The following is a 9,554-nucleotide window of genomic DNA, read 5'->3' as shown; positions in this document are numbered from 1 at the left end:
CTTTGTAATGAAAGGTTTCAACGCCTTGATGTCTTTTCAAAATCAAATTTCTGTCAAAATTACAAACATTTCACAAAATTACAAGTTTCAAGAATTTCGAAATTTGAAAGCTCAGTTTCCCACTAGCCCTCAAGCCCAGTTCCCACACTGGCCCCAAGCCCAATTTCCACACTGGCCCACAAAGCCCAGCTTGCCTGGCCCCAAAGCCCAGTTTCCTCCCACTAGCCCACAAAGCCTAGCTCGTCTGGCCCTAAGCCCAGTTTCCACACTAGCCCCCAAGCCCAGTTTCCACATTGGCCCACAAAGCCCAATTTTCACATTGGTCCCAAGCCCAGTTTCCACACTGGCCCCCAAAGCCTAGTTTTCCATACTTGCCCCAAAGCCCAGTTTTTACATTGGCGCTCCAAGCCCAGCTTGCCTCGCCCCAAAGCCTAGTTTCCACACTAGCCCAAAAGCCCAAATTCCACACTGGCCCCCAAAGCCTAGTTTCCACACTAGCCCCAAAGCCCAGTTTCCACACTGGCCCCCAAAGCCCAGTTTCCACACCCGGCCCACAAAGCCCAACTCGATTAGCCCCAAAGCCTAGTTTCGCCTAGCATCCTAAGCCTTGTTTTATCTGGCACCCTAAGCTCAACTTTTTCTTTTTGTATTTTTGTCCTCTCTAAGACAATGGTCGAACCCAATGATCACGCTCACTACATTCATCCATAGGGTTGTTACACCCTCCACGAGGTTGTTACACCCTCCATGAGGTTGTTACACCTCATTCATTCATCCATAGAGTTGTTACACCCTCCACGAGGTTTTACACCCTTCACGAGGTTGTTACACCTGATTCATTCGTCCATAGGGTTGTTACACCCTCCACGAGGTTGTTACACCTCATTCATTCATCCATAGGGTTGTTACACCCTCCACGAGGTTGTTACACCTCATTCACTTATCCATAGGGTTGTTACACCCTCCACGAGGTTGTTACACCTCATTCATTCATCCATAGGGTTGTTACACCCTCCACGAGGTTGTTACACCTCATTCACTTATCCATAGGGTTGTTACACCCTCCACGAGGTTGTTACACCTCATTCACTTATCCATAGGGTTGTTACACCCTCCACGAGGTTGTTACACCTCATTCACTCATCCATAGAGTTTTTACACCCTCCATGTGGTTTGCACACCTCAATTTTCTTAGCCCTGTTCAGTTTTGTTTAAAATTCCTGTTGTTTCTTGTTCATTTTGAAATCCAGACGAAATTTGTGTTTCTTTCTTTACTTAGCTTTTACTCCAATAATATGAAAATATCAAATTTTCATATTATCCAGTAATATCTAAGTAAAGAGGGGCAGCTGTCAGCACCCAATTTCGTCCGGATTGACTATAATAGGTTTATTTTATTTTATTTTCATCATATTTTATTTTATGTTATTTTCTTTCATTTTTATTTTTAAGTTATGTTTTACTTTTACTTTTTTTATATATATTAATTATTTCACTTTATTTTTAAAAGAAAAATAAGAAAAAAAGAGGAAAACAAAAAAAAAGAAAAAGGAAAAGAAAAAGAGAAAAAGAAAAAGAGAAAACCCAAGGTCAACCCCTTCCTGTAACATAAAACAACAGTAAGCAGTGCTCAGATAAGGCAAAAGGCAACACATACAATTGACAAAACAATGCTCAAAATGTACATTTACAATGGCAGTAACAAAAGGCTGAGACTTCTCTTTCTATAATTCCCTACTTAGGACTACAAGTATACATCAAAGGGGAAGGATTTTTTGAAAACATGCTTGTGCCAACTGATAACCGATACAGTGAACAAGGAGAAAAGAAACAAAACAAAAATGATCACAGTCAGCCAGTTTTGCTTTTTCGCTCCATTAGGCCATCTCTCATTCTGATGCAAATCTTCTGCTGCACCATGCATGCGCACTGTCTTTGGCTAACTCACCTAAAAGGGAAAATACAGCAAAGCAGGTTGGCTGGGTTGCAGGACAACCATTTGGCAGGGCACGCCTAGGACTTTAAAAATATCTGATAGTAGAGGAGGTAGAGGGGGAAGTTGTTTAAGTACCTTAGGAAAAAAAGAGACAAGGAAGGAGGGGAGAAACCGTTCCTCCAGCGGCAGAGGCAGCACATCCTCCCTCACACGCACACTGACACGCTCCCTTTTGCTCTCCACGCTCATCTCACCCATAACCACCCTAAACACATTTCCCTTTCACTCCCAATTCCTCATCTCCAACAGCATCCATTCATTCGCTCGGGACCCTCTTGGCTTTTTCCTTCATCATGCACATCAGTGATAAGATTCTCCCTTCACCTCCAACAACATTCATCATTCACTTCTCAACAAACTTTCGATTCTTCCATTCGCTCAACAGAAAGGTTCCTCTAGCAGTCTCTTGTTCCTGGAAGATCTCCTTCCCTATTTCTCTATTTCGCTTCCATCCTCCTGCTCCTCCAACCATCACATACAACCACATACTTCTTCATCTTCAGAAATTCAACTCAAGCCGAGACCGAAACCCATTTTCCTCCAGCACGTACTGAACTTATTCTTCTTATTTACCTCTTCAAGCATTTTATCATTTGGCTTCATCATCGAAACTCTTGAAGCATCAAATCCTCTCTTCTGGTTCCTCACGCAGATAGTAGAATACACAAATCAATTAAACAAAGAAGGAGGCCCCAAATTTGGTCATCTTCATTGTCAGTATCTAATCAAAACAGAGATAGAGAAGAAAGGAGATGTTGTCGCTGACACATACTCCATTTATAAGCCTGGTAGCCATGGGTGGCGACTAGGGTCTAACGGAAGCGCTGGCAGAACCTCTGGTGGTGGTTGTCTCAAGGTGGAAGGCAAAACCGTGCCCCAAGTTGGAGGTAAGACCCGTCTCACAGAAGACGAAGAAGGAAGAAGTACCACCGGCTTTAGGAAGCGTCATTGGCTCTAGGCAGCGCTGGTGGCAGGCTCGATAGTGGCGACGACGCAAAAATGGTGGGGAAAGCTCGATGGAGAGCGGCGGCCCTGCTTGGTGGTAGCGGCAGCTTGCGCGACGAACGGTCAGCGTCTTCACGAACGAGAAGGTTTCTCTCTCTCAAAAAGAAGAAGGAGAAGGGGAGCCTGGTGCCGTGGCCAGCGACGGCTCCGCGCGAATGTCGTCACTAGCGACGCCGGGACTGCGGTCTGCGTTGGCCAGTGGGTGGAGGCTGGGTCATGGTCGTGAGTGGCAGCCGGTTAGGCGGAGGCGGCGACGCGCCTGAGCGAGACCGGTGCCTCTCTAGGATTCCTCTTCGCTTCGTAGAGGAGCTCAACTCCCTTTGGATTCAGTGGAAGAGGAAAGGGACCCTGGGTCTTGGATGTTGATGGCAAAATGAGAGGATTTTGTTGAACCCCTAATGGGTTTCTGAATAAAGAGGCTTTGGGCCTAGCGTGGGCTGCCTCCTTTCTTCCTGTTGAGACGCATTTCCCATTCACACCCCCTTCTGTTTGGGCTAAAGCCCATTCCATTTCTGCAAACAAAAAGGAGGTTTAGGCATTGGGCTCATTTTGTTTCTGCACCTCCAACTTTGCTACTGCACCCCTATCTTGGGGCCTAGATAAGAAATTTCGAGTTGCACTCCTGGTTTTTATCTCTGCACTCCTATTCTTCATAGATTTCTTTGCTTTTATTATTTGTTTGATTATTAGGTTTTATTGTATGTAGCCCTTGTATGATAACCCCCACTCCTATATCTGGTATTTTATTTTTTTTATTTATTGGACTTGGTTTATTTGTCCGTACTCTAAACAAAAAAAAGGAGAAAATCGATATAAAAATAATAACAAAAAAATATTTTAGAGGTTAAGCACATGTGTGATCGCTCGCATCGTCCTTATTCTAAAAACCTTTTCTCTTTCTTTTATAAAAAATACCAAAAACTATTTTAAAGATTAAGTACATGTGTGATCGCTCGCATCGTCCTTGTGCTAAAACCTTTTCTCTTTCTTTTATAAAAAAATACAAAAAAATTTTAAAGGTTAAGCACATGTGTGATCACTCGCATCATCCTTGTGCTAAAAATTTTTTCTCTTTCTTTTATAAAAAAATACCAAAAATATTTTAAAGGTTTAGGCACATGTGTGATCGCTCGCATCGTCCTTGTGCTAAAAACCTTTTCTCTTTCTTTTATAAAAAATACCAAAAAAAATTTTAAAGGTTAAGCACATGTGTGATCGCTCGCATCATCCTTGTGCTAAAAATCTTTTCTCTTTCTTTTATAAAAAAAATACCAAAAAATGTTTTAAGGATTAAGCACATGTGAGATTGCTCGTATCATCCTTGTGCTGAAAACCTTCTCTCTTTCTTTTAAAAATACCAAAAAATAAAATCCTTAAAAACTAAAAACATCTACATTTTCAAACGAACTACGTGATCCTTGATTCTCCATCAAAAGTGGAGATACGTAGGAGCAAGGCTAGTCCTTGTCAGGTTCACTTCCCAAAATCCAAAGTCATTTCAAAACAAATTTTCAAACAATTTCCAAACAAACTTCTCGAACAGTTTCAAAAGAACTATGTAACCCTGATTTCTCATTCTGAATGAGAATACGTAGGAGCAAGGTCAATCCTTGTCGGGCCCAAAAAACTAAAAAATATATTTTGTTTCTTTAGAGTTTTACTTTAGGGATAGTTAAACATTTTGAAACACATCACATTCACGTATCTAGTTAAAGGTACTGCCTTAGGGCAGACATTGTAGGGTGTTAATACCTTCCTACACGTAACCGACTCCCGAACCCAGAATTTGGTTTTTCCTAGACCATGCCTTATCCTTTTATGGTTTTTCCGTAGTTTTCCATAATAAACTATGGTGGCGACTCCAAATCTCTTTTTCTAAACCCGTATGTTTTTGGATCGACGTCCCATCGCGATTCCGGTTGCGGAAGGATGAAGTATTGTTTTGGCTCATGGTATCGTTTAGGCAAGTAAACACTTCTTTTGAGCTTTGTCTCTTCTTTAGACAGATAATGTTTAGCTTGTTTATGTTTTCTTTTATATTTTATCTTTTAGTCTTTTAGTGTATTTTGTCGAAGACATCGTCTTGACATTGTTTTGTTTTTTAAAGCTAAACCGAATAACCTTGGGTATGATCAATTTTAAGCGTTTAGCTTTAACTCTCTTAGACGTTTTGGCATAACAACCGTTTCTAGGTGTTTTTGACCTAGATGTTTTTCTATTTCCTAAGAACTTAAGTGTTTTTCTAAAGTTTTCTATGCTGGGGATTCAGGTTCTAAGTCTTGTGTAGATTTTCTATGTTGGGAATTTAGGTTCTAAGTCTTTGTGTTTTCATCCTAAGTATTTTTTAGATTTGGTTAAACTTCAAAACATAAGAGTGTTAAGACACATAGACGAAAATAACCCATTTTGCATGCCAACAATTTACGTACATTTGTTATCGCTTTCTATGACCCTTAATCATGATGGAGGTACATATGTTAATGATTATTGTAATAATGGAGCATCAGGGAAATACTATTGATAGTAATGGTATCAGGAGGTGTAGTTAGCATAGGTGCTACTAAAAGGATAGATTGTTGGTTTAGTTATTGATTTAGTTGTGTGATGATCGAGGATTGAGGATCGAGGATCGAGGATGTAGTATCGAGCTCAAGAAGTGACAATCAGATATCCAATTCTATCTCTAATATTTCCTCACTTATAATAATATATTTTAAAAACCAAATCTATCTAAATCTCTATCTCTGTTTTATCTCACATTCATTATCCACCTTTTTATTTTATTTTATTTAATTCACACACTTTTTTACTTCCTACACCCCCTTATTTAATTTCTACACCAATTAAATAAAGGTAAAAGATAATTTTGCCCCTAAGCAAAATACAAATAAAAAAGGTTTCCCTTAACTCCTTTTCTCCTAGAGTTGAACTCACACTCATTCAATCCTAAAACATCTTTCCATTAACAAGTCAACACATTGATAATATCACGTACACACAAATCACTCAATTATCAACATATCAATCATGTGTTTCACTTTATTAATAATAACATGAACTAATCAATATCAATGATAACTCTAGAATCATCTAAACATTAAACACAAATTACCAAAAATAATACTCAAGTCTTAAAACCACTCTTATTTTAATTACTACATTTTTCCTGAGTCTTACACTGTACGCCATTTGCGAAAAGTTTAAATACATTATTCACCTCCTCTAGTGTTTTTTTTGTGTTTCACACAAATTTTAATTATTTTCAAGAACATGAAATAAAAATTTTAATTTTTTACTATTTCGAGATGGTATCAGAAGACGATTTTACTTAATTTAATTAATTACACGTGATATCTTGAAAGAGATGTTAGACTTAATTGGTTGGATATCGAAATGTTTGGTTAGGAAGTGACTTTTATGTTATACAAGGTGTTTTTTTTCAATACAAATTATTTCTTAAATTGGAAAAATGTTTAATTAAGTGTTGTTATATTTTTAATCAAAGTAATAGTTGTGTAAATAAATTGACGGTCAATAATTTAGAAAAAAAAATAACTTATAAATGATATTCTTCTATGCCTCATAAAATTTCTTTTAATTTTTTTCCAATCACTTATGCTTATAAATGCTCTTTTAGGTTCTTCTTCTATTTTTTTTTTCTATATAGATTTGATTTGATTCTCATATTTTCTATTAATAAATTTATCCATGTAAAATTGCCTAAGGTGATTTTATATAAAAGAATCAAATAACCTAATAAATAAAATAAAATTATTATATTAATGTGTATCAATCTATTCACTTATCCACTTAATACCTCTATTCAATAACAAACAAAATAAAATCGGTATCAATAGACCTAAGTTAATTAATTTTGATTAATAATTTTATTTCAAAACTATTTGCATAATTATATTTAATAATATTGTTTCCAATCATCAAGAATAATTTATATCATCAATAATTGAATTAATAAGTTGTTTTCATATAAAATGATAATGAAAGTTTCATTTATGGGTTAATATGTTTTTTTGTCCCTTAACTTTAAGTAAAAATTGAAAATAATTCTCTTCAAAACTTTGGTCCAATTTAGTTCTTCAACTTTATAAATGTGTGGATTTAGTTTTTCTAACTATTGTTAGGTTTATTTGGGGTTTCAAACATGTTTTATGATTACAATTGAGTTACTTACAGTTTCACACCTTCATTTAAATAAGACACCTTCATTTAAATAAGAAAGGTATTTCAAACATCATATAAACTTAATAAATTTTTTTTAAAAAAAACTAAATTCATATTATAAAGTTGAAAACTAATTAGTTCAAAGTTTCAACGATTTCATTTTTCACTTAAAGTTAATAGACTTAAAACATATTTAATCATTTCATTAATAAATTATAAATCAAAAATTACAAAAATAAGATAAACGTGTTTGAAAATAAAAATAGGAGCAAGAAATGTTGCAATCTATTAATTTATTTAGTATATAAATAACCAGAGGTAAGATTCTTTAATTAAATATTTTTCATGTAAGTAGAGCAGAGTTTTTAATTAAGCATCTGAATTGATGAACAATACGAAATCCATGACATAAAACAAAACGGAAAAGCGACAAATTCTTAACTGCGAGTAAAGCAAGGATGCCTGCAAATTCAGAACTGCAAACCTTAATTAACTGTTGTTAATGAAGGAAGCAATTCGTTGGAGCAAGGAGACAGCGCTGTCACAATCTGGATCGAACAAATGAAACGTGACCTTCTCCTTTTGCCTCCATCACCTCAGCAACACCTTGCCACTCAATCTTCTCCAGCAACTCCTTGTAATACCAACCCCTATCCTTCAGCAAATCAGTCTCAGCAACACAAATCAGCACTCTTTTCGAGGCCAGCTTCCCCAGATTCGGATCCTTAGCCGGGTTCAACAACGGGTCGTCGGATCCTGTCGAGGCAGGGCAAGTGAAACTCCACAAATTATCCACCATGGGAACTTGGTCGAGCTTTTGGACCTCAGAACCGATTCGCTCCACGCCCCAAAAGTAAGGATGAACCAGCACAATCCCTTGGAGGTTGATACCCGGAAGGCCGTGGATTCCGACGCGTAGAGCCATGTGGTGTGCGATGTTTGCTCCCGCACTGTCCCCAGCGAAGAACACATTCCCGAAATCAGCGTGGCGATTGAGGCACTCCACAGGGCCGTTTCCGTTACAATGGGAGGCCACCCATTGGAGCGAAGACCAGGAATCTTGGTGAGCGATGGGAACGGGTGTTCAGGGGCTCTTCTGTAGTGAACGGAGACGGCAACGATGTGGGCCTTGGAAACAAGTGAGTTGAGGAATTTATGGTAAGGTGGAGAGTATGGTGTTTCTATGCAGAACCCCCCACCGTGGAAGTAGACGAGGAGGGGAGCTTTGGCTTTGATCGCTTAGTTTGGGAGAGAAGATCCTGGCTGATACGTCGTCGTCTTTTGAGATTACGAAGTCATTGGATAGGACATTTGTTGCGGAATCGATGCCCGGCGGAACGACGTCGCAGCCTGAAATTCTCTCGGCGCGACCGTCGTTGTAGATTTTTAGAAAGGGTGTTAAATCGAGGGCTACTTCGCTGCTGGAATCCATGGCAGAAAGAAGGCGATACCGAAGAAACTGAGTTGGGCTGGAGAAGAAGGGTAGGTATAGATAACAGCGGATTGAATATATGAGTACCGAATAGCGTCCACATAAAGTCTTAACTCATTCACTCCCTCAACTAATCTCTATAGACCAACCAGGTATAATGTACAAGTCAATTAAATTATCAATTAACTAATTAATTGTTAATTAAGGTCTTTTAATAATTTATAATAAATAATATATTATAATTTCCTATACCATAATGATAATTTATTAATCATTTATTTTATTCCGTCTTTAATTTATTTATTGAAAGTGTAAAATTCAATAAATACTTGATAATTTAGAATTTTATTTATGAAAAGTATACCCTGAGAAGTTGTATTGGTAGAAACATTTGACACTAGTGAGGTTATGACAAGCTTTAAACTTGATTCATTTCTACAGACAATATTTTATATAATGTCTTTATTGGTTAACAGGTGTTTAATTAGTTATAAGGGATACTATTTACTTTATATGCGATAATGAAGTTTCCTAACGAGGACAAAGTTATCTATGCTAATAATTGAATTGTGTATTAAATTTTAGGTTTAATAGTCAATTTTGTTCCAGTTTCGTTGACAAATCTCAATTTAGTCTCTCGTTTTAAAAGTGTTTAAAATGGATCTTCACTTTTAAAATTTTGAGTCAAATTAGTCTCTTCTGTTAAATATAAACAAACGACGTTAAGGGTTTGATGATTTGGCAAAAAACAGTGCTAACATATTATTTTATATATTTGTGCTGACGTGTTAGTGAATTAGAAATTGACTGTGAAAGAGTAAAGATTGACGTGGAAAGTATTGTGCTTCCCAGGGGCTTGCGGTTGAGAAATCATCCTTCTAAGCCAGTTCGAGCTCGTCTTCAATGGCACCACTTCGTATTGGTCCACCGAGAAATAGA

The 9,554-nt window shown here is 37.3% G+C and overlaps 1 pseudogene; it reads right to left on the bottom strand.

The window, feature by feature from the left end:
* Positions 1-7,545: 7,545 nt before the first annotated feature.
* LOC148195030 (putative carboxylesterase 12 pseudogene) lies at positions 7,546-8,630 on the bottom strand (annotated as a pseudogene).
* Between the last annotated feature and the right edge of the window lie 924 nt (positions 8,631-9,554).

This window comes from Vigna umbellata, chromosome 7 (genome assembly GCF_029865625.1).
Source record: "Vigna umbellata cultivar VRB3 chromosome 7, Vumbellata_1.0, whole genome shotgun sequence".
NCBI classification, from domain to species: Eukaryota; Viridiplantae; Streptophyta; class Magnoliopsida; order Fabales; family Fabaceae; genus Vigna; species Vigna umbellata.
This window is presented reverse-complemented; position numbering and strand designations above follow the sequence as displayed.